The sequence below is a fragment of the Pelobates fuscus genome, chromosome 9, assembly GCF_036172605.1.
Source record: "Pelobates fuscus isolate aPelFus1 chromosome 9, aPelFus1.pri, whole genome shotgun sequence".
NCBI classification, from domain to species: domain Eukaryota; kingdom Metazoa; phylum Chordata; class Amphibia; order Anura; family Pelobatidae; genus Pelobates; species Pelobates fuscus.
Genome location: NC_086325.1, coordinates 44,408,412 through 44,433,829, shown reverse-complemented (window position 1 = coordinate 44,433,829; position 25,418 = coordinate 44,408,412). Strand labels below are relative to the sequence as shown.

The 25,418-nt window shown below is 38.3% G+C and overlaps 21 non-coding genes across 21 annotated transcripts; all 21 read right to left on the bottom strand.

Moving 5' to 3' along the window:
- Positions 1-1,344: 1,344 nt before the first annotated feature.
- TRNAR-UCG (transfer RNA arginine (anticodon UCG)) lies at positions 1,345-1,417 on the bottom strand. Its single transcript has one exon. It is a non-coding gene; the product is annotated as a tRNA-Arg (tRNA).
- Positions 1,418-2,262: 845 nt separating this feature from the next.
- On the bottom strand, positions 2,263-2,335 carry TRNAQ-UUG (transfer RNA glutamine (anticodon UUG)). Its single transcript has one exon. It is a non-coding gene; the product is annotated as a tRNA-Gln (tRNA).
- Positions 2,336-3,190: 855 nt separating this feature from the next.
- TRNAR-UCG (transfer RNA arginine (anticodon UCG)) lies at positions 3,191-3,263 on the bottom strand. Its single transcript has one exon. It is a non-coding gene; the product is annotated as a tRNA-Arg (tRNA).
- An 855-nt stretch (positions 3,264-4,118) lies between these two features.
- On the bottom strand, positions 4,119-4,191 carry TRNAR-UCG (transfer RNA arginine (anticodon UCG)). Its single transcript has one exon. It is a non-coding gene; the product is annotated as a tRNA-Arg (tRNA).
- A 4,424-nt stretch (positions 4,192-8,615) lies between these two features.
- TRNAR-UCG (transfer RNA arginine (anticodon UCG)) lies at positions 8,616-8,688 on the bottom strand. The gene has a single exon. It is a non-coding gene; the product is annotated as a tRNA-Arg (tRNA).
- An 854-nt stretch (positions 8,689-9,542) lies between these two features.
- TRNAR-UCG (transfer RNA arginine (anticodon UCG)) lies at positions 9,543-9,615 on the bottom strand. Its single transcript has one exon. It is a non-coding gene; the product is annotated as a tRNA-Arg (tRNA).
- Positions 9,616-10,470: 855 nt separating this feature from the next.
- On the bottom strand, positions 10,471-10,543 carry TRNAR-UCG (transfer RNA arginine (anticodon UCG)). Its single transcript has one exon. It is a non-coding gene; the product is annotated as a tRNA-Arg (tRNA).
- Positions 10,544-12,326: 1,783 nt separating this feature from the next.
- Positions 12,327-12,399, bottom strand: TRNAR-UCG (transfer RNA arginine (anticodon UCG)). Its single transcript has one exon. It is a non-coding gene; the product is annotated as a tRNA-Arg (tRNA).
- Positions 12,400-13,258: 859 nt separating this feature from the next.
- TRNAR-UCG (transfer RNA arginine (anticodon UCG)) lies at positions 13,259-13,331 on the bottom strand. Its single transcript has one exon. It is a non-coding gene; the product is annotated as a tRNA-Arg (tRNA).
- Positions 13,332-14,183: 852 nt separating this feature from the next.
- TRNAR-UCG (transfer RNA arginine (anticodon UCG)) lies at positions 14,184-14,256 on the bottom strand. Its single transcript has one exon. It is a non-coding gene; the product is annotated as a tRNA-Arg (tRNA).
- An 852-nt stretch (positions 14,257-15,108) lies between these two features.
- On the bottom strand, positions 15,109-15,181 carry TRNAR-UCG (transfer RNA arginine (anticodon UCG)). Its single transcript has one exon. It is a non-coding gene; the product is annotated as a tRNA-Arg (tRNA).
- An 855-nt stretch (positions 15,182-16,036) lies between these two features.
- Positions 16,037-16,109, bottom strand: TRNAQ-UUG (transfer RNA glutamine (anticodon UUG)). Its single transcript has one exon. It is a non-coding gene; the product is annotated as a tRNA-Gln (tRNA).
- A 1,774-nt stretch (positions 16,110-17,883) lies between these two features.
- TRNAQ-UUG (transfer RNA glutamine (anticodon UUG)) lies at positions 17,884-17,956 on the bottom strand. Its single transcript has one exon. It is a non-coding gene; the product is annotated as a tRNA-Gln (tRNA).
- Positions 17,957-18,800: 844 nt separating this feature from the next.
- On the bottom strand, positions 18,801-18,873 carry TRNAR-UCG (transfer RNA arginine (anticodon UCG)). The gene has a single exon. It is a non-coding gene; the product is annotated as a tRNA-Arg (tRNA).
- An 853-nt stretch (positions 18,874-19,726) lies between these two features.
- TRNAR-UCG (transfer RNA arginine (anticodon UCG)) lies at positions 19,727-19,799 on the bottom strand. Its single transcript has one exon. It is a non-coding gene; the product is annotated as a tRNA-Arg (tRNA).
- An 855-nt stretch (positions 19,800-20,654) lies between these two features.
- On the bottom strand, positions 20,655-20,727 carry TRNAR-UCG (transfer RNA arginine (anticodon UCG)). Its single transcript has one exon. It is a non-coding gene; the product is annotated as a tRNA-Arg (tRNA).
- An 855-nt stretch (positions 20,728-21,582) lies between these two features.
- Positions 21,583-21,655, bottom strand: TRNAR-UCG (transfer RNA arginine (anticodon UCG)). Its single transcript has one exon. It is a non-coding gene; the product is annotated as a tRNA-Arg (tRNA).
- An 852-nt stretch (positions 21,656-22,507) lies between these two features.
- TRNAR-UCG (transfer RNA arginine (anticodon UCG)) lies at positions 22,508-22,580 on the bottom strand. Its single transcript has one exon. It is a non-coding gene; the product is annotated as a tRNA-Arg (tRNA).
- A 424-nt stretch (positions 22,581-23,004) lies between these two features.
- On the bottom strand, positions 23,005-23,077 carry TRNAR-UCG (transfer RNA arginine (anticodon UCG)). Its single transcript has one exon. It is a non-coding gene; the product is annotated as a tRNA-Arg (tRNA).
- An 855-nt stretch (positions 23,078-23,932) lies between these two features.
- TRNAQ-UUG (transfer RNA glutamine (anticodon UUG)) lies at positions 23,933-24,005 on the bottom strand. The gene has a single exon. It is a non-coding gene; the product is annotated as a tRNA-Gln (tRNA).
- Positions 24,006-24,849: 844 nt separating this feature from the next.
- Positions 24,850-24,922, bottom strand: TRNAR-UCG (transfer RNA arginine (anticodon UCG)). The gene has a single exon. It is a non-coding gene; the product is annotated as a tRNA-Arg (tRNA).
- Positions 24,923-25,418: the final 496 nt, after the last annotated feature.

Sequence of the window (25,418 nt, the reverse complement as noted above, 5' to 3'; positions counted from 1 at the left end):
TGTGAAACAATTTGTGAGAGAAAACTGCCTTTTGTTAGAAACACACTTTCAGAGCTCTCTCTTTTTGGCATAAGTGGCAATTCCAATGATTTGCATAAGTTGATGAGAAGGAAATAGTATGATTTCCAAAGAATTTTTCTGTTTTCATTTCTCTAACAATGGCTAAAAGCAGTGTTTCCACCAGGTAACTTCTTCCAATATATCCCTCTGTTTCTGATGACTTTTATTTAAAGGTTTGCTTTAAAAGATTTGAAGGAAACTGTCCTTTATCTTATATTTGTAGTAATTTTCCATCATAGGGTTGTTTGATTTAGTTAAACGCACCATTTTTTATCATTAAAAGTAACAAATAAACTTGCCCCTTTTCAGAAGAACATGACAGGCTTCTGCATTGGTGTTTGAAGCTTCATAAACATCGACCACGAAGGGACTCGAATCCTCAATCTTCTGATTCGAAGTCAGACGCCTTATCCATTAGGCCACGCGGTCTCAATTTTGGGTGTGTGTGGCAGCGTATCTGGGAAAAAGAAAAAACATAGCATGACAAATTGCAGAAGCGATTCAACTTGTGAAAAAAATTGGAGAAACCTCCCTTTGTCCGAAAGAGGCACCACTTACTGCACACTCTTTCAAGCAGTGACAGCAATTTTAAAAGATGGGTTAAGTAACGATGGAAGAAAGGCAAAGCTTTGCAAAACAACATCTTGATTTTCGATTCCCCAGAAATGAGCAGAGCCGAATTTGTCCGCTCAGTCAAATAGAGGAAATCTACTGTTAGAAGGGAATGCAGATGTTTCAATTCTTCAAACTTGACGACAACAACGTGGAAGGACAAGCCAAAACAGAATCCTCCTCTTCCATGAGGTCACTTGGCAGAAAACATGGACACCTTTAGGAGTTAATGCAGATGCTTCATTTTTTTCAAACTTGTGAAACAATTTGAGAGAGAAAACTGCCTTTTGTTAGAAACACACTTTCAGAGCTCTCTCTTTTTGGCATAAGTGGCAATTCCAATGATTTGCATAAGTTGATGAGAAAGAAATAGCATGATTTCCAAATAATTTTTCTGTTTTCATTTCTCTAACAATGGCTAAAAGCAGTGTTTCCACCAGGTAACTTCTTCAAATATATCCCTCTGTTTCTGATGACTTTTATTTAAAGGTTTGCTTTAAAAGATTTGAAGGAAACTGTCCTTTATCTTATATTTGTAGTAATTTTCCATCATAGGGTTGTTTGATTTAGTTAAACGCACCATTTTTTATCATTAAAAGTAACAAAGAAACTTGCCCCTTTTCAGAAGAACATGACAGGCTTCTTCATTGGTGTTTGAAGCTTCATAAACATCGACCACGAAGGGACTCGAACCCTCAATCTTCTGATTCGAAGTCAGACGCCTTATCCATTAGGCCACGCGGTCTCAATTTTGGGTGGGATGTGGCAGCGTATCTGGGAAAAAGAAAAAACATAGCATGACAAATTGCAGAAGCGATTCAACTTGTGAAAAAAATTGGAGAAACCTGCCTTTGTCCGAAAGAGGCACCACTTACTGCACACTCTTTCAAGCAGTGACAGCAATTTTAAAAGATGGATTAAGTAACGATGGAAGAAAGGCAAAGCTTTGCAAAACAACATCTTGATTTTCGATTCCCCAGAAATGAGCAGAGCCGAATTTGTCCCCTCAGTCAAATAGAGGAAATCTACTGTTAGAAGGGAATGCAGATGTTTCAATTCTTCAAACTTGACAACAACGTGGAAGGACAAGCCAAAACAGAATCCTCCTCTTCCATGAGGTCACTTGGCAGAAAACATGGACACCTTTAGGAGTTAATGCAGATGCTTCATTTTTTTCAAACTTGTGAAACAATTTGAGAGAGAAAACTGCCTTTTGTTAGAATCACACTTTCAGAGCTCTCTCTTTTTGGCATAAGTGGCAATTCCAATGATTTGCATAAGTTGATGAGAAAGAAATAGCATGATTTCCAAAGAATTTTTCTGTTTTCATTTCTCTAACAATGGCTAAAAGCAGTGTTTCCACCAGGTAACTTCTTCCAATATATCCCTCTGTTTCTGATGGCTTTTATTTAAAGGTTTGCTTTAAAAGATTTGAAGGAAACTGTCCTTTATCTTATATTTGTAGTAATTTTATATCATAGGGTTGTTTGATTTAGTTAAACGCACCAATTTTTATCATTAAAAGTAACTTGCCCCTTTTCAGAAGAACATGACAGGCTTCTGCATTGGTGTTTGAAGCTTCATAAACATCAACCACGAAGGGACTCGAACCCTCAATCTTCTGATTCAAAGTCAGACACCTTATCAATTAGGCCACGCGGTCTCAATTTTGGGTGTGTGTGGCAGCGTATCTGGGAAAAAGAAAAAACATAGCATGACAAATTGCAGAAGCGATTCAACTTGTGAAAAAAATTGGAGAAACCTCCCTTTGTCCGAAAGAGGCACCACTTACTGCACACTCTTTCAAGCAGTGACAGCAATTTTAAAAGATGGATTAAGTAACGATGGAAGAAAGGCAAAGCTTTGCAAAACAACATCTTGATTTTCGATTCCCCAGAAATAAGCAGAGCCGAATTTGTCCGCTCAGTCAAATAGAGGAAATCTACTGTTAGAAGGGAATGCAGATGTTTCAATTCTTCAAACTTGACGACAACAACGTGGAAGGACAAGCCAAAACAGAATCCTCCTCTTCCATGAGGTCACTTGGCAGAAAACATGGACACCTTTAGGAGTTAATGCAGATGCTTCATTTTTTTCAAACTTGTGAAACAATTTGTGAGAGAAAACTGCCTTTTGTTAGAAACACACTTTCAGAGCTCTCTCTTTTTGGCATAAGTGGCAATTCCAATGATTTGCATAAGTTGATGAGAAGGAAATAGCATGATTTCCAAAGAATTTTTCTGTTTTCATTTCTCTAACAATGGCTAAAAGCAGTGTTTCCACCAGGTAACTTCTTCAAATATATCCCTCTGTTTCTGATGACTTTTATTTAAAGGTTTGCTTTAAAAGATTTGAAGGAAACTGTCCTTTATCTTATATTTGTAGTAATTTTCCATCATAGGGTTGTTTGATTTAGTTAAACGCACCATTTTTTATCATTAAAAGTAACAAATAAACTAGCCCCTTTTCAGAAGAACATGACAGGCTTCTGCATTGGTGTTTGAAGCTTCATAAACATCGACCACGAAGGGACTCGAACCCTCAATCTTCTGATTCGAAGTCAGACGCCTTATCCATTAGGCCACGCGGTCTCAATTTTGGGTGTGTGTGGCAGCGTATCTGGGAAAAAGAAAAAACATAGCATGACAAATTGCAGAAGCGATTCAACTTGTGAAAAAAATTGGAGAAACCTCCCTTTGTCCGAAAGAGGCACCACTTACTGCACACTCTTTCAAGCAGTGACAGCAATTTTAAAAGATGGATTAAGTAACGATGGAAGAAAGGCAAAGCTTTGCAAAACAACATCTTGATTTTCGATTCCCCAGAAATGAGCAGAGCCGAATTTGTCCGCTCAGTCAAATAGAGGAAATCTACTGTTAGAAGGGAATGCAGATGTTTCAATTCTTCAAACTTGACGACAACAACGTGGAAGGACAAGCCAAAACAGAATCCTCTTCTTCCGTGAGGTCACTTGGCAGAAAACATGGACACCTTTAGGAGTTAATGCAGATGCTTCATTTTTTTCAAACTTGTGAAACAATTTGAGAGAGAAAACTGCCTTTTGTTAGAAACACACTTTCAGAGCTCTCTCTTTTTGGCATAAGTGGCAATTCCAATGATTTGCATAAGTTGATGAGAAAGAAATAGCATGATTTCCAAAGAATTTTTCTGTTTTCATTTCTCTAACAATGGCTAAAAGCAGTGTTTCCACCAGGTAACTTCTTCCAATATATCCCTCTGTTTCTGATGACTTTTATTTAAAGGTTTGCTTTAAAAGATTTGAAGGAAACTGTCCTTTATCTTATATTTGTAGTAATTTTCCATCATAGGGTTGTTTGATTTAGTTAAACGCACCAATTTTTATCATTAAAAGTAACAAAGAAACTTGCCCCTTTACAGAAGAACATGACAGGCTTCTGCATTGGTGTTTGAAGCTTCATAAACATCGACCACGAAGGGACTCGAACCCTCAATCTTCTGATTCGAAGTCAGACGCCTTATCCATTAGGCCACGCAGTCTCAATTTTGGGTGTGTGTGGCAGCGTATCTGGGAAACAGAAAAAACAAAGCATGACAAATTGCAGAAGCGATTCAACTTGTGAAAAAAATTGGAGAAACCTCCCTTTGTCCGAAAGAGGCACCACTTACTGCACACTCTTTCAAGCAGTGACAGCAATTTTAAAAGATGGATTAAGTAACGATGGAAGAAAGGCAAAGCTTTGCAAAACAACATCTTGATTTTCGATTCCCCAGAAACTAGCAGAGCCGAATTTGTCCGCTCAGTCAAATAGAGGAAATCTACTGTTAGAAGGGAATGCAGATGTTTCAATTCTTCAAACTTGACAACAACGTGGAAGGACAAGCCAAAACAGAATCCTCCTCTTCCATGAGGTCACTTGGCAGAAAACATGGACACCTTTAGGAGTTAATGCAGATGCTTCATTTTTTTCAAACTTGTGAAACAATTTGAGAGAGAAAACTGCCTTTTGTTAGAAACACACTTTCAGAGCTCTCTCTTTTTGGCATAAGTGGCAATTCCAATGATTTGCATAAGTTGATGAGAAAGAAATAGCATGATTTCCAAAGAATTTTTCTGTTTTCATTTCTCTAACAATGGCTAAAAGCAGTGTTTCCACCAGGTAACTTCTTCAAATATATCCCTCTGTTTCTGATGACTTTTATTTAAAGGTTTGCTTTAAAAGATTTGAAGGAAACTGTCCTTTATCTTATATTTGTAGTAATTTTCCATCATAGGGTTGTTTGATTTAGTTAAACGCACCATTTTTTATCATTAAAAGTAACAAATAAACTAGCCCCTTTTCAGAAGAACATGACAGGCTTCTGCATTGGTGTTTGAAGCTTCATAAACATCGACCACGAAGGGACTCCAACCCTCAATCTTCTGATTCGAAGTCAGACGCCTTATCCATTAGGCCACGCGGTCTCAATTTTGGGTGTGTGTGGCAGCGTATCTGGGAAAAAGAAAAAACATAGCATGACAAATTGCAGAAGCGATTCAACTTGTGAAAAAAATTGGAGAAACCTCCCTTTGTCCGAAAGAGGCACCACTTACTGCACACTCTTTCAAGCAGTGACAGCAATTTTAAAAGATGGATTAAGTAACGATGGAAGAAAGGCAAAGCTTTGCAAAACAACATCTTGATTTTCGATTCCCCAGAAATGAGCAGAGCCGAATTTGTCCGCTCAGTCAAATAGAGGAAATCTACTAATGCAGAAAAGAAAAGTCCTGCGCTCAACTCCCATCACTACTGGGCGGCTGCAATGACTACAGTACACATCAGCCCCAATACATAGTAAAAAACAAAGAAAAACATGTTACTTGCGCTCTATCCTTTATCCCTATGTATTTTTAAAACAAATGGAGGTCTTTTAGTTACCTCCAATGGCCATGAGAGGATTGAGCCCACCTGCCACATCAAGGCAGATCCCCCTAGGTGGGTCCTAACTCTAACCATTCACCTTGCTTCCTTGAGCCTCTGGCAAAAATCTCTAATGAGACAGAAAGGGGTATTTTTTATATACACCCCTACACATTATTAACCCTTAATAGGGAACACATGGGATGGGCGGCTGCATTGTAACAAGGCTGAGTAATACAAAAATTGGATACAAATGCAGAAAAGAAAAGTCCTGCGCTCAACTCCCATCACTACTGGGCGGCTGCAATGACTACAGTACACATCAGCCCCAATACATAGTAAAAAACAAAGAAAAACATGTTACTTGCGCTCTATCCTTTATCCCTATGTATTTTTAAAACAAATGGAGGTCTTTTAGTTACCTCCAATGGCCATGAGAGGATTGAGCCCACCTGCCACATCAAGGCAGATCCCCCTAGGTGGGTCCTAACTCTAACCATTCACCTTGCTTCCTTGAGCCTCTGGCAAAAATCTCTAATGAGACAGAAAGGGGTATTTTTTATATACACCCCTACACATTATTAACCCTTAATAGGGAACACATGGGATGGGCGGCTGCATTGTAACAAGGCTGAGTAATACAAAAATTGGATACAAATGCAGAAAAGAAAAGTCCTGCGCTCAACTCCCATCACTACTGGGCGGCTGCAATGACTACAGTACACATCAGCCCCAATACATAGTAAAAAACAAAGAAAAACATGTTACTTGCGCTCTATCCTTTATCCCTATGTATTTTTAAAACAAATGGAGGTCTTTTAGTTACCTCCAATGGCCATGAGAGGATTGAGCCCACCTGCCACATCAAGGCAGATCCCCCTAGGTGGGTCCTAACTCTAACCATTCACCTTGCTTCCTTGAGCCTCTGGCAAAAATCTCTAATGAGACAGAAAGGGGTATTTTTTATATACACCCCTACACATTATTAACCCTTAATAGGGAACACATGGGATGGGCGGCTGCATTGTAACAAGGCTGAGTAATACAAAAATTGGATACAAATGCAGAAAAGAAAAGTCCTGCGCTCAACTCCCATCACTACTGGGCGGCTGCAATGACTACAGTACACATCAGCCCCAATACATAGTAAAAAACAAAGAAAAACATGTTACTTGCGCTCTATCCTTTATCCCTATGTATTTTTAAAACAAATGGAGGTCTTTTAGTTACCTCCAATGGCCATGAGAGGATTGAGCCCACCTGCCACATCAAGGCAGATCCCCCTAGGTGGGTCCTAACTCTAACCATTCACCTTGCTTCCTTGAGCCTCTGGCAAAAATCTCTAATGAGACAGAAAGGGGTATTTTTTATATACACCCCTACACATTATTAACCCTTAATAGGGAACACATGGGATGGGCGGCTGCATTGTAACTAGGCTGAGTAATACAAAAATTGGATACAAATACAGAAAAGAAAAGTCCTGCGCTCAACTCCCATCACTACTGGGCGGCTGCAATGACTACAGTACACATCAGCCCCAATACATAGTAAAAAACAAAGAAAAACATGTTACTTGCGCTCTATCCTTTATCCCTATGTATTTTTAAAACAAATGGAGGTCTTTTAGTTACCTCCAATGGCCATGAGAGGATTGAGCCCACCTGCCACATCAAGGCAGATCCCCCTAGGTGGGTCCTAACTCTAACCATTCACCTTGCTTCCTTGAGCCTCTGGCAAAAATCTCTAATGAGACAGAAAGGGGTATTTTTTATATACACCCCTACACATTATTAACCCTTAATAGGGAACACATGGGATGGGCGGCTGCATTGTAACAAGGCTGAGTAATACAAAAATTGGATACAAATGCAGAAAAGAAAAGTCCTGCGCTCAACTCCCATCACTACTGGGCGGCTGCAATGACTACAGTACACATCAGCCCCAATACATAGTAAAAAACAAAGAAAAACATGTTACTTGCGCTCTATCCTTTATCCCTATGTATTTTTAAAACAAATGGAGGTCTTTTAGTTACCTCCAATGGCCATGAGAGGATTGAGCCCACCTGCCACATCAAGGCAGATCCCCCTAGGTGGGTCCTAACTCTAACCATTCACCTTGCTTCCTTGAGCCTCTGGCAAAAATCTCTAATGAGACAGAAAGGGGTATTTTTTATATACACCCCTACACATTATTAACCCTTAATAGGGAACACTATTAATAAAGGGTTAATAATGTGTAGGGGTGTACATAAAAAATACCCCTTTCTGTCTCATTAGAGATTTTTGCCAGAGGCTCAAGGAAGCAAGGTGAATGGTTAGAGTTAGGACCCACCTAGGGGGATCTGCCTTGATGTGGCAGGTGGGCTCAATCCTCTCATGGCCATTGGAGGTAACTAAAAGACCTCCATTTGTTTTAAAAATACATAGGGATAAAGGATAGAGCGCAAGTAACATGTTTTTCTTTGTTTTTTACAGAGGAAATCTACTGTTAGAAGGGAATGCAGATGTTTCAATTCTTCAAACTTGACGACAACAACGTGGAAGGACAAGCCAAAACAGAATCCTCCTCTTCCGTGAGGTCACTTGGCAGAAAACATGGACACCTTTAGGAGTTAATGCAGATGCTTCATTTTTTTCAAACTTGTGAAACAATTTGAGAGAGAAAACTGCCTTTTGTTAGAAACACGCTTTCAGAGCTCTCTCTTTTTGGCATAAGTGGCAATTCCAATGATTTGCATAAGTTGATGAGAAAGAAATAGCATGATTTCCAAAGAATTTTTCTGTTTTCATTTCTCTAACAATGGCTAAAAACAGTGTTTCCACCAGGTAACTTCTTCAAATATATCCCTCTGTTTCTGATGACTTTTATTTAAAGCTTTGCTTTAAAAGATTTGAAGGAAACTGTCCTTTATCTTATATTTGTAGTAATTTTCCATCATAGGGTTGTTTGATTTAGTTAAACGCATCAATTTTTATCATTAAAAGTAACAAAGAAACTTGCCCCTTTTCAGAAGAACATGACAGGCTTCTGCATTGGTGTTTGAAGCTTCATAAACATCGACCACGAAGGGACTCGAACCCTCAATCTTCTGATTCGAAGTCAGACGCCTTATCCATTAGGCCACGCGGTCTCAATTTTGGGTGTGTGTGGCAGCGTATCTGGGAAAAAGAAAAAACATAGCATGACAAATTGCAGAAGCGATTCAACTTGTGAAAAAAAACTTGGAGAAACCTCCCTTTGTCCGAAAGAGGCACCACTTACTGCACACTCTTTCAAGCAGTGACAGCAATTTTAAAAGATGGATTAAGTAACGATGGAAGAAAGGCAAAGCTTTGCAAAACAACATCTTGATTTTCGATTCCCCAGAAATGAGCAGAGCCGAATTTGTCTGCTCAGTCAAATAGATGAAATCTACTGTTAGAAGGGAATGCAGATGTTTCAATTCTTCAAACTTGACAACAACGTGGAAGGACAAGCCAAAACAGAATCCTCCTCTTCCATGAGGTCACTTGGCAGAAAACATGGACACCTTTAGGAGTTAATGCAGATGCTTCATTTTTTTCAAACTTGTGAAACAATTTGAGAGAGAAAACTGCCTTTTGTTAGAAACACACTTTCAGAGCTCTCTCTTTTTGGCATAAGTGGCAATTCCAATGATTTGCATAAGTTGATGAGAAAGAAATAGCATGATTTCCAAAGAATTTTTCTGTTTTCATTTCTCTAACAATGGCTAAAAGCAGTGTTTCCACCAGGTAACTTCTTCCAATATATCCCTCTGTTTCTGATGACTTTTATTTAAAGGTTTGCTTTAAAAGATTTGAAGGAAACTGTCCTTTATCTTATATTTGTAGTAATTTTCCATCATAGGGTTGTTTGATTTAGTTAAACGCACCATTTTTTATCATTAAAAGTAACAAATAAACTAGCCCCTTTTCAGAAGAACATGACAGGCTTCTGCATTGGTGTTTGAAGCTTCATAAACATCGACCACGAAGGGACTCGAACCCTCAATCTTCTGATTCGAAGTCAGACGCCTTATCCATTAGGCCACGCGGTCTCAATTTTGGGTGTGTGTGGCAGCGTATCTGGGAAAAAGAAAAAACATAGCATGACAAATTGCAGAAGCGATTCAACTTGTGAAAAAAATTGGAGAAACCTCAGTTTGTCCGAAAGAGGCACCACTTACTGCACACTCTTTCAAGCAGTGACAGCAATTTTAAAAGATGGATTAAGTAACGATGGAAGAAAGGCAAAGCTTTGCAAAACAACATCTTGATTTTCGATTCCCCAGAAATAAGCAGAGCCGAATTTGTCCGCTCAGTCAAATAGAGGAAATCTACTGTTAGAAGGGAATGCAGATGTTTCAATTCTTCAAACTTGACGACAACAACGTGGAAGGACAAGCCAAAACAGAATCCTCCTCTTCCATGAGGTCACTTGGCAGAAAACATGGACACCTTTAGGAGTTAATGCAGATGCTTCATTTTTTTCAAACTTGTGAAACAATTTGTGAGAGAAAACTGCCTTTTGTTAGAAACACACTTTCAGAGCTCTCTCTTTTTGGCATAAGTGGCAATTCCAATGATTTGCATAAGTTGATGAGAAGGAAATAGCATGATTTCCAAAGAATTTTTCTGTTTTCATTTCTCTAACAATGGCTAAAAGCAGTGTTTCCACCAGGTAACTTCTTCAAATATATCCCTCTGTTTCTGATGACTTTTATTTAAAGGTTTGCTTTAAAAGATTTGAAGGAAACTGTCCTTTATCTTATATTTGTAGTAATTTTCCATCATAGGGTTGTTTGATTTAGTTAAACGCACCATTTTTTATCATTAAAAGTAACAAATAAACTAGCCCCTTTTCAGAAGAACATGACAGGCTTCTGCATTGGTGTTTGAAGCTTCATAAACATCGACCACGAAGGGACTCGAACCCTCAATCTTCTGATTCGAAGTCAGACGCCTTATCCATTAGGCCACGCGGTCTCAATTTTGGGTGTGTGTGGCAGCGTATCTGGGAAAAAGAAAAAACATAGCATGACAAATTGCAGAAGCGATTCAACTTGTGAAAAAAATTGGAGAAACCTCCCTTTGTCCGAAAGAGGCACCACTTACTGCACACTCTTTCAAGCAGTGACAGCAATTTTAAAAGATGGATTAAGTAACGATGGAAGAAAGGCAAAGCTTTGCAAAACAACATCTTGATTTTCGATTCCCCAGAAATGAGCAGAGCCGAATTTGTCCGCTCAGTCAAATAGAGGAAATCTACTGTTAGAAGGGAATGCAGATGTTTCAATTCTTCAAACTTGACGACAACAACGTGGAAGGACAAGCCAAAACAGAATCCTCCTCTTCCATGAGGTCACTTGGCAGAAAACATGGACACCTTTAGGAGTTAATGCAGATGCTTCATTTTTTTCAAACTTGTGAAACAATTTGAGAGAGAAAACTGCCTTTTGTTAGAAACACACTTTCAGAGCTCTCTCTTTTTGGCATAAGTGGCAATTCCAATGATTTGCATAAGTTGATGAGAAAGAAATAGCATGATTTCCAAAGAATTTTTCTGTTTTCATTTCTCTAACAATGGCTAAAAGCAGTGTTTCCACCAGGTAACTTCTTCAAATATATCCCTCTGTTTCTGATGACTTTTATTTAAAGGTTTGCTTTAAAAGATTTGAAGGAAACTGTCCTTTATCTTATATTTGTAGTAATTTTCCATCATAGGGTTGTTTGATTTAGTTAAACGCACCATTTTTTATCATTAAAAGTAACAAATAAACTAGCCCCTTTTCAGAAGAACATGACAGGCTTCTGCATTGGTGTTTGAAGCTTCATAAACATCGACCACGAAGGGACTCGAGCCCTCAATCTTCTGATTCGAAGTCAGACGCCTTATCCATTAGGCCACGCGGTCTCAATTTTGGGTGTGTGTGGCAGCGTATCTGGGAAAAAGAAAAAACATAGCATGACAAATTGCAGAAGCGATTCAACTTGTGAAAAAAATTGGAGAAACCTCCCTTTGTCCGAAAGAGGCACCACTTACTGCACACTCTTTCAAGCAGTGACAGCAATTTTAAAAGATGGATTAAGTAACGATGGAAGAAAGGCAAAGCTTTGCAAAACAACATCTTGATTTTCGATTCCCCAGAAATGAGCAGAGCCGAATTTGTCCGCTCAGTCAAATAGAGGAAATCTACTGTTAGAAGGGAATGCAGATGTTTCAATTCTTCAAACTTGACGACAACAACGTGGAAGGACAAGCCAAAACAGAATCCTCCTCTTCCGTGAGGTCACTTGGCAGAAAACATGGACACCTTTAGGAGTTAATGCAGATGCTTCATTTTTTTCAAACTTGTGAAACAATTTGAGAGAGAAAACTGCCTTTTGTTAGAAACACACTTTCAGAGCTCTCTCTTTTTGGCATAAGTGGCAATTCCAATGATTTGCATAAGTTGATGAGAAAGAAATAGCATGATTTCCAAAGAATTTTTCTGTTTTCATTTCTCTAACAATGGCTAAAAGCAGTGTTTCCACCAGGTAACTTCTTCCAATATATCCCTCTGTTTCTGATGACTTTTATTTAAAGGTTTGCTTTAAAAGATTTGAAGGAAACTGTCCTTTATCTAATATTTGTAGTAATTTTCCATCGTAGGGTTGTTTGATTTAGTTAAACGCACCAATTTTTATCATTAAAAGTAACAAAGAAACTTGCCCCTTTTCAGAAGAACATGACAGGCTTCTGCATTGGTGTTTGAAGCTTCATAAACATCGACCACGAAGGGACTCGAACCCTCAATCTTCTGATTCGAAGTCAGACGCCTTATCCATTAGGCCACGCGGTCTCAATTTTGGGTGTGTGTGGCAGCGTATCTGGGAAACAGAAAAAACATAGCATGACAAATTGCAGAAGCGATTCAACTTGTGAAAAAAATTGGAGAAACCTCCCTTTGTCCGAAAGAGGCACCACTTACTGCACACTCTTTCAAGCAGTGACAGCAATTTTAAAAGATGGATTAAGTAACGATGGAAGAAAGGCAAAGCTTTGCAAAACAACATCTTGATTTTCGATTCCCCAGAAATGAGCAGAGCCGAATTTGTCCGCTCAGTCAAATAGAGGAAATCTACTGTTAGAAGGGAATGCAGATGTTTCAATTCTTCAAACTTGACAACAACATGGAAGGACAAGCCAAAACAGAATCCTCCTCTTCCATGAGGTCATTTGGCAGAAAACATGGACACCTTTAGGAGTTAATGCAGATGCTTCATTTTTTTCAAACTTGTGAAACAATTTGAGAGAGAAAACTGCCTTTTGTTAGAAACACACTTTCAGAGCTCTCTCTTTTTGGCATAAGTGGCAATTCCAATGATTTGCATAAGTTGATGAGAAAGAAATAGCATGATTTCCAAAGAATTTTTCTGTTTTCATTTCTCTAACAATGGCTAAAAGCAGTGTTTCCACCAGGTAACTTCTTCCAATATATCCCTCTGTTTCTGATGACTTTTATTTAAAGGTTTGCTTTAAAAGATTTGAAGGAAACTGTCCTTTATCTTATATTTGTAGTAATTTTCCATCATAGGGTTGTTTGATTTAGTTAAACGCACCAATTTTCATTTTTTATCATTAAAAGTAACAAATAAACTAGCCCCTTTTCAGAAGAACATGACAGGCTTCTGCATTGGTGTTTGAAGCTTCATAAACATCGACCACGAAGGGACTCGAACCCTCAATCTTCTGATTCGAAGTCAGACGCCTTATCCATTAGGCCACGCGGTCTCAATTTTGGGTGTGTGTGGCAGCGTATCTGGGAAACAGAAAAAACAAAGCATGACAAATTGCAGAAGCGATTCAACTTGTGAAAAAAATTGGAGAAACCTCCCTTTGTCCGAAAGAGGCACCACTTACTGCACACTCTTTCAAGCAGTGACAGCAATTTTAAAAGATGGATTAAGTAAAGATGGAAGAAAGGCAAAGCTTTGCAAAACAACATCTTGATTTTCGATTCCCCAGAAATGAGCAGAGCCGAATTTGTCTGCTCAGTCAAATAGATGAAATCTACTGTTAGAAGGGAATGCAGATGTTTCAATTCTTCAAACTTGACAACAACGTGGAAGGACAAGCCAAAACAGAATCCTCCTCTTCCATGAGGTCACTTGGCAGAAAACATGGACACCTTTAGGAGTTAATGCAGATGCTTCATTTTTTTCAAACTTGTGAAACAATTTGAGAGAGAAAACTGCCTTTTGTTAGAAACACACTTTCAGAGCTCTCTCTTTTTGGCATAAGTGGCAATTCCAATGATTTGCATAAGTTGATGAGAAAGAAATAGCATGATTTCCAAAGAATTTTTCTGTTTTCATTTCTCTAACAATGGCTAAAAGCAGTGTTTCCACCAGGTAACTTCTTCCAATATATCCCTCTGTTTCTGATGACTTTTATCTAAAGGTTTGCTTTAAAAGATTTGAAGGAAACTGTCCTTTATCTTATATTTGTAGTAATTTTCCATCGTAGGGTTGTTTGATTTAGTTAAACGCACCAATTTTTATCATTAAAAGTAACAAAGAAACTTGCCCCTTTTCAGAAGAACATGACAGGCTTCTGCATTGGTGTTTGAAGCTTCATAAACATCGACCACGAAGGGACTCGAACCCTCAATCTTCTGATTCGAAGTCAGACGCCTTATCCATTAGGCCACGCGGTCTCAATTTTGGGTGTGTGTGGCAGCGTATCTGGGAAACAGAAAAAACATAGCATGACAAATTGCAGAAGCGATTCAACTTGTGAAAAAAATTGGAGAAACCTCCCTTTGTCCGAAAGAGGCACCACTTACTGCACACTCTTTCAAGCAGTGACAGCAATTTTAAAAGATGGATTAAGTAACGATGGAAGAAAGGCAAAGCTTTGCAAAACAACATCTTGATTTTCGATTCCCCAGAAATGAGCAGAGCCGAATTTGTCCGCTCAGTCAAATAGAGGAAATCTACTGTTAGAAGGGAATGCAGATGTTTCAATTCTTCAAACTTGACAACAATGTGGAAGGACAAGCCAAAACAGAATCCTCCTCTTCCATGAGGTCATTTGGCAGAAAACATGGACACCTTTAGGAGTTAATGCAGATGCTTCATTTTTTTCAAACTTGTGAAACAATTTGAGAGAGAAAACTGCCTTTTGTTAGAAACACACTTTCAGAGCTCTCTCTTTTTGGCATAAGTGGCAATTCCAATGATTTGCATAAGTTGATGAGAAAGAAATAGCATGATTTCCAAAGAATTTTTCTGTTTTCATTTCTCTAACAATGGCTAAAATCAGTGTTTCCACCAGGTAACTTCTTCCAATATATCCCTCTGTTTCTGATGACTTTTATTTAAAGGTTTGCTTTAAAAGATTTGAAGGAAACTGTCCTTTATCTTATATTTGTAGTAATTTTCCATCATAGGGTTGTTTGATTTAGTTAAACGCACCAATTTTTATCATTAAAAGTAACAAAGAAACTTGCCCCTTTTCAGAAGAACATGACAGGCTACTGCATTGGTGTTTGAAGCTTCATAAACATCGACCACGAAGGGACTCGAACCCTCAATCTTCTGATTCGAAGTCAGACGCCTTATCCATTAGGCCACGCGGTCTCAATTTTGGTTGTGTGTGGCAGCGTATCTGGTAAAAAGAAAAAACATAGCATGACAAATTGCAGAAGCGATTCAACTTGTGAAAAAAATTGGAGAAACCTCCCTTTGTCCGAAAGAGGCACCACTTACTGCACACTCTTTCAAGCAGTGACAGCAATTTTAAAAGATGGATTAAGTAACGATGAAAGAAAGGCAAAGCTTTGCAAAACAACATCTTGATTTTCGATTCCCCAGAAATGAGCAGAGCCGAATTTGTCCGCTCAGGCAAATAGATGAAATCTACTGTTAGAAGGGAATGCAGATGTTTCAATTCTTCAAACTTGACGACAACAACGTGGAAGGACAAGCCAAAACAGAATCCTCCTCTTCCATGAGGTCACTTGGCAGAAAACATGGACACCTTTAGGAGTTAATGCAGATGCTTCATTTTTTTCAAACTTGTGAAACAATTTGAGAGAGAAAACTGCCTTTTGTTAGAAACACACTTTCAGAGCTCTCTCTTTTTGGCATAAGTGGCAATTCCAATGATTTGCATAAGTTGATGAGAAAGAAATAGCATGATTTCCAAAGAATTTTTCTGTTTTCATTTCTCTAACAATGGCTAAAAGCAGTGTTTCCACCAGGTAACTTCTTCCAATATATCCCTCTGTTTCTGATGACTTTTATTTAAAGGTTTGCTTTAAAAGATTTGAAGGAAACTGTCCTTTATCTTATATTTGTAGTAATTTTCCATCATAGGGTTGTTTGATTTAGTTAAACGCACCAATTTTTATCATTAAAAGTAACAAAGAAACTTGCCCCTTTTCAGAAGAACATGACAGGCTTCTGCATTGGTGTTTGACGCTTCATAAACATCGACCACGAAGGGACTCGAACTCTCAATCTTCTGATTCAAAGTCAGACGCCTTATCCATTAGGCCACGCGGTCTCAATTTTGGGTGTGTGTGGCAGCGTATCTGGGAAAAAGAAAAAACATAGCATGACAAATTGCAGAAGCGATTCAACTTGTGAAAAAAATTGGAGAAACCTCCCTTTGTCCGAAAGAGGCACCACTTACTGCACACTCTTTCAAGCAGTGACAGCAATTTTAAAAGATGGATTAAGTAACAATGGAAGAAAGGCAAAGCTTTGCAAAACAACATCTTGATTTTCGATTCCCCAGAAATGAGCAGAGCCGAATTTGTCCGCTCAGTCAAATAGAGGAAATCTACTGTTAGAAGGGAATGCAGATGTTTCAATTCTTCAAACTTGACGACAACAACGTGGAAGGACAAGCCAAAACAGAATCCTCCTCTTCCGTGAGGTCACTTGGCAGAAAACATGGACACCTTTAGGAGTTAATGCAGATGCTTCATTTTTTTCAAACTTGTGAAACAATTTGAGAGAGAAAACTGCCTTTTGTTAGAAACACACTTTCAGAGCTCTCTCTTTTTGGCATAAGTGGCAATTCCAATGATTTGCATAAGTTGATGAGAAAGAAATAGCATGATTTCCAAAGAATTTTTCTGTTTTCATTTCTCTAACAATGGCTAAAAGCAGTGTTTCCACCAGGTAACTTCTTCAAATATATCCCTCTGTTTCTGATGACTTTTATTTAAAGGTTTGCTTTAAAAGATTTGAAGGAAACTGTCCTTTATCTTATATTTGTAGTAATTTTCCATCATAGGGTTGTTTGATTTAGTTAAACGCACCAATTTTTATCATTAAAAGTAACTTGCCCCTTTTCAGAAGAACATGACAGGCTTCTGCATTGGTGTTTGAAGCTTCATAAACATCGACCACGAAGGGACTCGAACCCTCAATCTTATGATTCGAAGTCAGACGCCTTATCCATTGGCCACGCGGTCTCAATTTTGTGTGTGTGTGGCAGCGTATCTGGGAAACAGAAAAAACAAAGCATGACAAATTGCAGAAGCGATTCAACTTGTGAAAAAAATTGGAGAAACCTCCCTTTGTCCGAAAGAGGCACCACTTACTGCACACTCTTTCAAGCAGTGACAGCAATTTTAAAAGATGGATTAAGTAACGATGGAAGAAAGGCAAAGCTTTGCAAAACAACATCTTGATTTTCGATTCCCCAGAAATGAGCAGAGCCGAATTTGTCCGCTCAGTCAAATAGATGAAATCTACTGTTAGAAGGGAATGCAGATGTTTCAATTCTTCAAACTTGACGACAACAACGTGGAAGGACAAGCCAAAACAGAATCCTCCTCTTCCATGAGGTCACTTGGCAGAAAACATGGACACCTTTAGGAGTTAATGCAGATGCTTCATTTTTTTCAAACTTGTGAAACAATTTGAGAGAGAAAACTGCCTTTTGTTAGAAACACACTTTCAGAGCTCTCTCTTTTTGGCATAAGTGGCAATTCCAATGATTTACATAAGTTGATGAGAAAGAAATAGCATGATTTCCAAAGAATTTTTCTGTTTTCATTTCTCTAACAATGGCTAAAAGCAGTGTTTCCACCAGGTAACTTCTTCAAATATATCCCTCTGTTTCTGATGACTTTTATTTAAAGGTTTGCTTTAAAAGATTTGAAGGAAACTGTCCTTTATCTTATATTTGTAGTAATTTTCCATCATAGGGTTGTTTGATTTAGTTAAACGCACCAATTTTTATCATTAAAAGTAACAAATAAACTTGCCCCTTTTCAGAAGAACATGACAGGCTTCTGCATTGGTGTTTGAAGCTTCATAAACATCGACCACGAAGGGACTCGAACTCTCAATCTTCTGATTCAAAGTCAGACGCCTTATCCATTAGGCCACGCGGTCTCAATTTTGGGTGTGTGTGGCAGCGTATCTGGGAAAAAGAAAAAACATAGCATGACAAATTGCAGAAGCGATTCAACTTGTGAAAAAAATTGGAGAAACCTCCCTTTGTCCGAAAGAGGCACCACTTACTGCACACTCTTTCAAGCAGTGACAGCAATTTTAAAAGATGGATTAAGTAACGATGGAAGAAAGGCAAAGCTTTGCAAAACATCTTGATTTTCGATTCCCCAGAAATGAGCAGAGCCGAATTTGTCCGCTCAGTCAAATAGAGGAAATCTACTGTTAGAAGGGAATGCAGATGTTTCAATTCTTCAAACTTGACGACAACAACGTGGAAGGACAAGCCAAAACAGAATCCTCCTCTTCCATGAGGTCACTTGGCAGAAAACATGGACACCTTTAGGAGTTAATGCAGATGCTTCATTTTTTTCAAACTTGTGAAACAATTTGAGAGAGAAAACTGCCTTTTGTTAGAAACACACTTTCAGAGCTCTCTCTTTTTGGCATAAGTGGCAATTTCAATGATTTCCATAAGTTGATGAGAAAGAAATAGCATGATTTCCAAAGAATTTTTCTGTTTTCATTTCTCTAACAATGGCTAAAAGCAGTGTTTCCACCAGGTAACTTCTTCCAATATATCCCTCTGTTTCTGATGACTTTTATTTAAAGGTTTGCTTTAAAAGATTTGAAGGAAACTGTCCTTTATCTTATATTTGTAGTAATTTTCCATCATAGGGTTGTTTGATTTAGTTAAACGCACCAATTTTTATCATTAAAAGTAACTTGCCCCTTTTCAGAAGAACATGACAGGCTTCTTCATTGGTGTTTGAAGCTTCATAAACATCGACCACGAAGGGACTCGAACCCTCAATCTTCTGATTCGAAGTCAGATGCCTTATCCATTAGGCCACGCGGTCTCAATTTTGGGTGGGATGTGGCAGCGTATCTGGGAAAAAGAAAAAACATAGCATGACAAATTGCAGAAGCGATTCAACTTGTGAAAAAAATTGGAGAAACCTGCCTTTGTCCGAAAGAGGCACCACTTACTGCACACTCTTTCAAGCAGTGACAGCAATTTTAAAAGATGGATTAAGTAACGATGGAAGAAAGGCAAAGCTTTGCAAAACAACATCTTGATTTTCGATTCCCCAGAAATGAGCAGAGCCGAATTTGTCCCCTCAGTCAAATAGAGGAAATCTACTGTTAGAAGGGAATGCAGATGTTTCAATTCTTCAAACTTGACAACAACGTGGAAGGACAAGCCAAAACAGAATCCTCCTCTTCCATGAGGTCACTTGGCAGAAAACATGGACACCTTTAGGAGTTAATGCAGATGCTTCATTTTTTTCAAACTTGTGAAACAATTTGAGAGAGAAAACTGCCTTTTGTTAGAAACACACTTTCAGAGCTCTCTCTTTTTGGCATAAGTGGCAATTCCAATGATTTGCATAAGTTGATGAGAAAGAAATAGCATGATTTCCAAAGAATTTTTCTGTTTTCATTTCTCTAACAATGGCTAAAAGCAGTGTTTCCACCAGGTAACTTCTTCAAATATATCCCTCTGTTTCTGATGACTTTTATTTAAAGGTTTGCTTTAAAAGATTTGAAGGAAACTGTCCTTTATCTTATATTTGTAGTAATTTTCCATCATAGGGTTGTTTGATTTAGTTAAACGCACCAATTTTTATCATTAAAAGTAACAAAGAAACTTGCCCCTTTTCAGAAGAACATGACAGGCTTCTGCATTGGTGTTTGAAGCTTCATAAACATCAACCACGAAGGGACTCGAACCCTCAATCTTCTGATTCGAAGTCAGACGCCTTATCCATTAGGCCACGCGGTCTCAATTTTGGGTGTGTCTGGCAGCGTATCTGGGAAACAGAAAAAACAAAGCATGACAAATTGCAGAAGCGATTCAACTTGTGAAAAAAATTGGAGAAACCTCCCTTTGTCCGAAAGAGGCACCACTTACTGCACACTCTTTCAAGCAGTGACAGCAATTTTAAAAGATGGATTAAGTAACGATGGAAGAAAGGCAAAGCTTTGCAAAACAACATCTTGATTTTCGATTCCCCAGAAATGAGCAGAGCCGAATTTGTCCGCTCAGTCAAATAGAGGAAATCTACTGTTAGAAGGGAATGCAGATGTTTCAATTCTTCAAACTTGACGACAACAACGTGGAAGGACAAGCCAAAACAGAATCCTCCTCTTCCATGAGGTCACTTGGCAGAAAACATGGACACCTTTAGGAGTTAATGCAGATGCTTCATTTTTTTCAAACTTGTGAAACAATTTGAGAGAGAAAACTGCCTTTTGTTAGAAACATACTTTCAGAGCTCTCTCTTTTTGGCATAAGTGGCAATTCCAATGATTTGCATAAGTTGATGAGAAAGAAATAGCATGATTTCCAAAGAATTTTTCTGTTTTCATTTCTCTAACAATGGCTAAAAGCAGTGTTTCCACCAAGTAACTTCTTCAAATATATCCCTCTGTTTCTGATGACTTTTATTTAAAGGTTTGCTTTAAAAGATTTGAAGGAAACTGTCCTTTATCTTATATTTGTAGTAATTTTCCATCATAGGGTTGTTTGATTTAGTTAAACGCACCAATTTTTATCATTAAAAGTAACAAAGAAACTTGCCCCTTTTCAGAAGAACATGACAGGCTTCTGCATTGGTGTTTGAAGCTTCATAAACATCGACCACGAAGGGACTTGAACCCTCAATCTTCTGATTCGAAGTCAGACGCCTTATCCATTAGGCCACGCGGTCTCAATTTTGGGTGTGTTTGGCAGCGTATCTGGGAAACAGAAAAAACATAGCATGACAAATTGCAGAAGCGATTCAACTTGTGAAAAAAATTGGAGAAACCTCCCTTTGTCCGAAAGAGGCACCACTTACTGCACACTCTTTCAAGCAGTGACAGCAATTTTAAAAGATGGATTAAGTAACGATGGAAGAAAGGCAAAGCTTTGCAAAACAACATCTTGATTTTCGATTCCCCAGAAATGAGCAGAGCCGAATTTGTCCCCTCAGTCAAATAGAGGAAATCTACTGTTAGAAGGGAATGCAGATGTTTCAATTCTTCAAACTTGACGACAACAACGTGGAAGGACAAGCCAAAACAGAATCCTCCTCTTCCATGAGGTCACTTGGCAGAAAACATGGACACCTTTAGGAGTTAATGCAGATGCTTCATTTTTTTCAAACTTGTGAAACAATTTGAGAGAGAAAACTGCCTTTTGTTAGAAACATACTTTCAGAGCTCTCTCTTTTTGGCATAAGTGGCAATTCCAATGATTTGCATAAGTTGATGAGAAAGAAATAGCATGATTTCCAAAGAATTTTTCTGTTTTCATTTCTCTAACAATGGCTAAAAGCAGTGTTTCCACCAAGTAACTTCTTCAAATATATCCCTCTGTTTCTGATGACTTTTATTTAAAGGTTTGCTTTAAAAGATTTGAAGGAAACTGTCCTTTATCTTATATTTGTAGTAATTTTCCATCATAGGGTTGTTTGATTTAGTTAAACGCACCAATTTTTATCATTAAAAGTAACAAAGAAACTTGCCCCTTTTCAGAAGAACATGACAGGCTTCTGCATTGGTGTTTGAAGCTTCATAAACATCGACCACGAAGGGACTTGAACCCTCAATCTTCTGATTCGAAGTCAGACGCCTTATCCATTAGGCCACGCGGTCTCAATTTTGGGTGTGTTTGGCAGCGTATCTGGGAAACAGAAAAAACATAGCATGACAAATTGCAGAAGCGATTCAACTTGTGAAAAAAATTGGAGAAACCTCCCTTTGTCCGAAAGAGGCACCACTTACTGCACACTCTTTCAAGCAGTGACAGCAATTTTAAAAGATGGATTAAGTAACGATGGAAGAAAGGCAAAGCTTTGCAAAACAACATCTTGATTTTCGATTCCCCAGAAATGAGCAGAGCCGAATTTGTCCCCTCAGTCAAATAGAGGAAATCTACTGTTAGAAGGGAATGCAGATGTTTCAATTCTTCAAACTTGACAACAACGTGGAAGGACAAGCCAAAACAGAATCCTCCTCTTCCATGAGGTCACTTGGCAGAAAACATGGACACCTTTAGGAGTTAATGCAGATGCTTCATTTTTTTCAAACTTGTGAAACAATTTGAGAGAGAAAACTGCCTTTTGTTAGAAACACACTTTCAGAGCTCTCTCTTTTTGGCATAAGTGGCAATTCCAATGATTTGCATAAGTTGATGAGAAAGAAATAGCATGATTTCCAAAGAATTTTTCTGTTTTCATTTCTCTAACAATGGCTAAAAGCAGTGTTTCCACCAGGTAACTTCTTCCAATATATTCCTCTGTTTCTGATGACTTTTATTTAAAGGTTTGCTTTAAAAGATTTGAAGGAAACTGTCCTTTATCTTATATTTGTAGTAATTTTCCATCATAGGGTTGTTTGATTTAGTTAAACGCACCAATTTTTATCATTAAAAGTAACAAATAAACTTGCCCCTTTTCAGAAGAACATGACAGTGTTCTGCATTGGTGTTTGAAGCTTCATAAACATCGACCACGAAGGGACTCGAACCCTCAATCTTCTGATTCGAAGTCAGACGCCTTATCCATTAGGCCACGCGGTCTCAATTTTTGTGAAACAATTTGAGAGAGAAAACTGCCTTTTGTTAGAAACACACTTTCAGAGCTCTCTCTTTTTGGCATAAGTGGCAATTCCAATGATTTGCATAAGTTGATGAGAAAGAAATAGCATGATTTCCAAAGAATTTTTCTGTTTTCATTTCTCTAACAATGGCTAAAAGCAGTGTTTCCACCAGGTAACTTCTTCCAATATATCCCTCTGTTTCTGATGACTTTTATTTAAAGGTTTGCTTTAAAAGATTTGAAGGAAACTGTCCTTTATCTTATATTTGTAGTAATTTTCCATCATAGGGTTGTTTGATTTAGTTAAACGCACCAATTTTTATCATTAAAAGTAACAAAGAAACTTGCCCCTTTTCAGAAGAACATGACAGGCTTCTGCATTGGTGTTTGAAGCTTCATAAACATCAACCACGAAGGGACTCGAACCCTCAATCTTCTGATTCGAAGTCAGACGCCTTATCCATTAGGCCACGCGGTCTCAATTTTGGGTGTGTGTGGCAGCGTATCTGGGAAACAGAAAAAACAAAGCATGACAAATTGCAGAAGCGATTCAACTTGTGAAAAAAATTGGAGAAACCTCCCTTTGTCCGAAAGAGGCACCACTTACTGCACACTCTTTCAAGCAGTGACAGCAATTTTAAAAGATGGATTAAGTAACGATGGAAGAAAGGCAAAGCTTTGCAAAACAACATCTTGATTTTCGATTCCCCAGAAATGAGCAGAGCCGAATTTGTCCGCTCAGTCAAATAGAGGAAATCTACTGTTAGAAGGGAATGCAGATGTTTCAATTCTTCAAACTTGACGACAACAACGTGGAAGGACAAGCCAAAACAGAATCCTCCTCTTCCATGAGGTCACTTGGCAGAAAACATGGAAATCTTTAGGAGTTAATGCAGATGCTTCATTTTTTTCAAACTTGTGAAACAATTTGAGAGAGAAAACTGCCTTTTGTTAGAAACATACTTTCAGAGCTCTCTCTTTTTGGCATAAGTGGCAATTCCAATGATTTGCATAAGTTGATGAGAAGGAAATAGCATGATTTCCAAAGAATTTTTCTGTTTTCATTTCTCTAACAATGGCTAAAAGCAGTGTTTCCACCAGGTAACTTCTTCAAATATATCCCTCTGTTTCTGATGACTTTTATTTAAAGGTTTGCTTTAAAAGATTTGAAGGAAACTGTCCTTTATCTTATATTTGTAGTAATTTTCCATCATAGGGTTGTTTGATTTAGTTAAACGCACCAATTTTTATCATTAAAAGTAACAAATAAACTTGCCCCTTTTCAGAAGAACATGACAGGCTTCTGCATTGGTGTTTGAAGCTTCATAAACATCGACCACGAAGGGACTCGAACTCTCAATCTTCTGATTCAAAGTCAGACGCCTTATCCATTAGGCCACGCGGTCTCAATTTTGGGTGTGTGTGGCAGCGTATCTGGGAAAAAGAAAAAACATAGCATGACAAATTGCAGAAGCGATTCAACTTGTGAAAAAAATTGGAGAAACCTCCCTTTGTCCGAAAGAGGCACCACTTACTGCACACTCTTTCAAGCAGTGACAGCAATTTTAAAAGATGGATTAAGTAACGATGGAAGAAAGGCAAAGCTTTGCAAAACATCTTGATTTTCGATTCCCCAGAAATGAGCAGAGCCGAATTTGTCCGCTCAGTCAAATAGAGGAAATCTACTGTTAGAAGGGAATGCAGATGTTTCAATTCTTCAAACTTGACGACAACAACGTGGAAGGACAAGCCAAAACAGAATCCTCCTCTTCCATGAGGTCACTTGGCAGAAAACATGGACACCTTTAGGAGTTAATGCAGATGCTTCATTTTTTTCAAACTTGTGAAACAATTTGAGAGAGAAAACTGCCTTTTGTTAGAAACACACTTTCAGAGCTCTCTCTTTTTGGCATAAGTGGCAATTTCAATGATTTCCATAAGTTGATGAGAAAGAAATAGCATGATTTCCAAAGAATTTTTCTGTTTTCATTTCTCTAACAATGGCTAAAAGCAGTGTTTCCACCAGGTAACTTCTTCCAATATATCCCTCTGTTTCTGATGACTTTTATTTAAAGGTTTGCTTTAAAAGATTTGAAGGAAACTGTCCTTTATCTTATATTTGTAGTAATTTTCCATCATAGGGTTGTTTGATTTAGTTAAACGCACCAATTTTTATCATTAAAAGTAACTTGCCCCTTTTCAGAAGAACATGACAGGCTTCTTCATTGGTGTTTGAAGCTTCATAAACATCGACCACGAAGGGACTCGAACCCTCAATCTTCTGATTCGAAGTCAGATGCCTTATCCATTAGGCCACGCGGTCTCAATTTTGGGTGGGATGTGGCAGCGTATCTGGGAAAAAGAAAAAACATAGCATGACAAATTGCAGAAGCGATTCAACTTGTGAAAAAAATTGGAGAAACCTGCCTTTGTCCGAAAGAGGCACCACTTACTGCACACTCTTTCAAGCAGTGACAGCAATTTTAAAAGATGGATTAAGTAACGATGGAAGAAAGGCAAAGCTTTGCAAAACAACATCTTGATTTTCGATTCCCCAGAAATGAGCAGAGCCGAATTTGTCCCCTCAGTCAAATAGAGGAAATCTACTGTTAGAAGGGAATGCAGATGTTTCAATTCTTCAAACTTGACAACAACGTGGAAGGACAAGCCAAAACAGAATCCTCCTCTTCCATGAGGTCACTTGGCAGAAAACATGGACACCTTTAGGAGTTAATGCAGATGCTTCATTTTTTTCAAACTTGTGAAACAATTTGAGAGAGAAAACTGCCTTTTGTTAGAAACACACTTTCAGAGCTCTC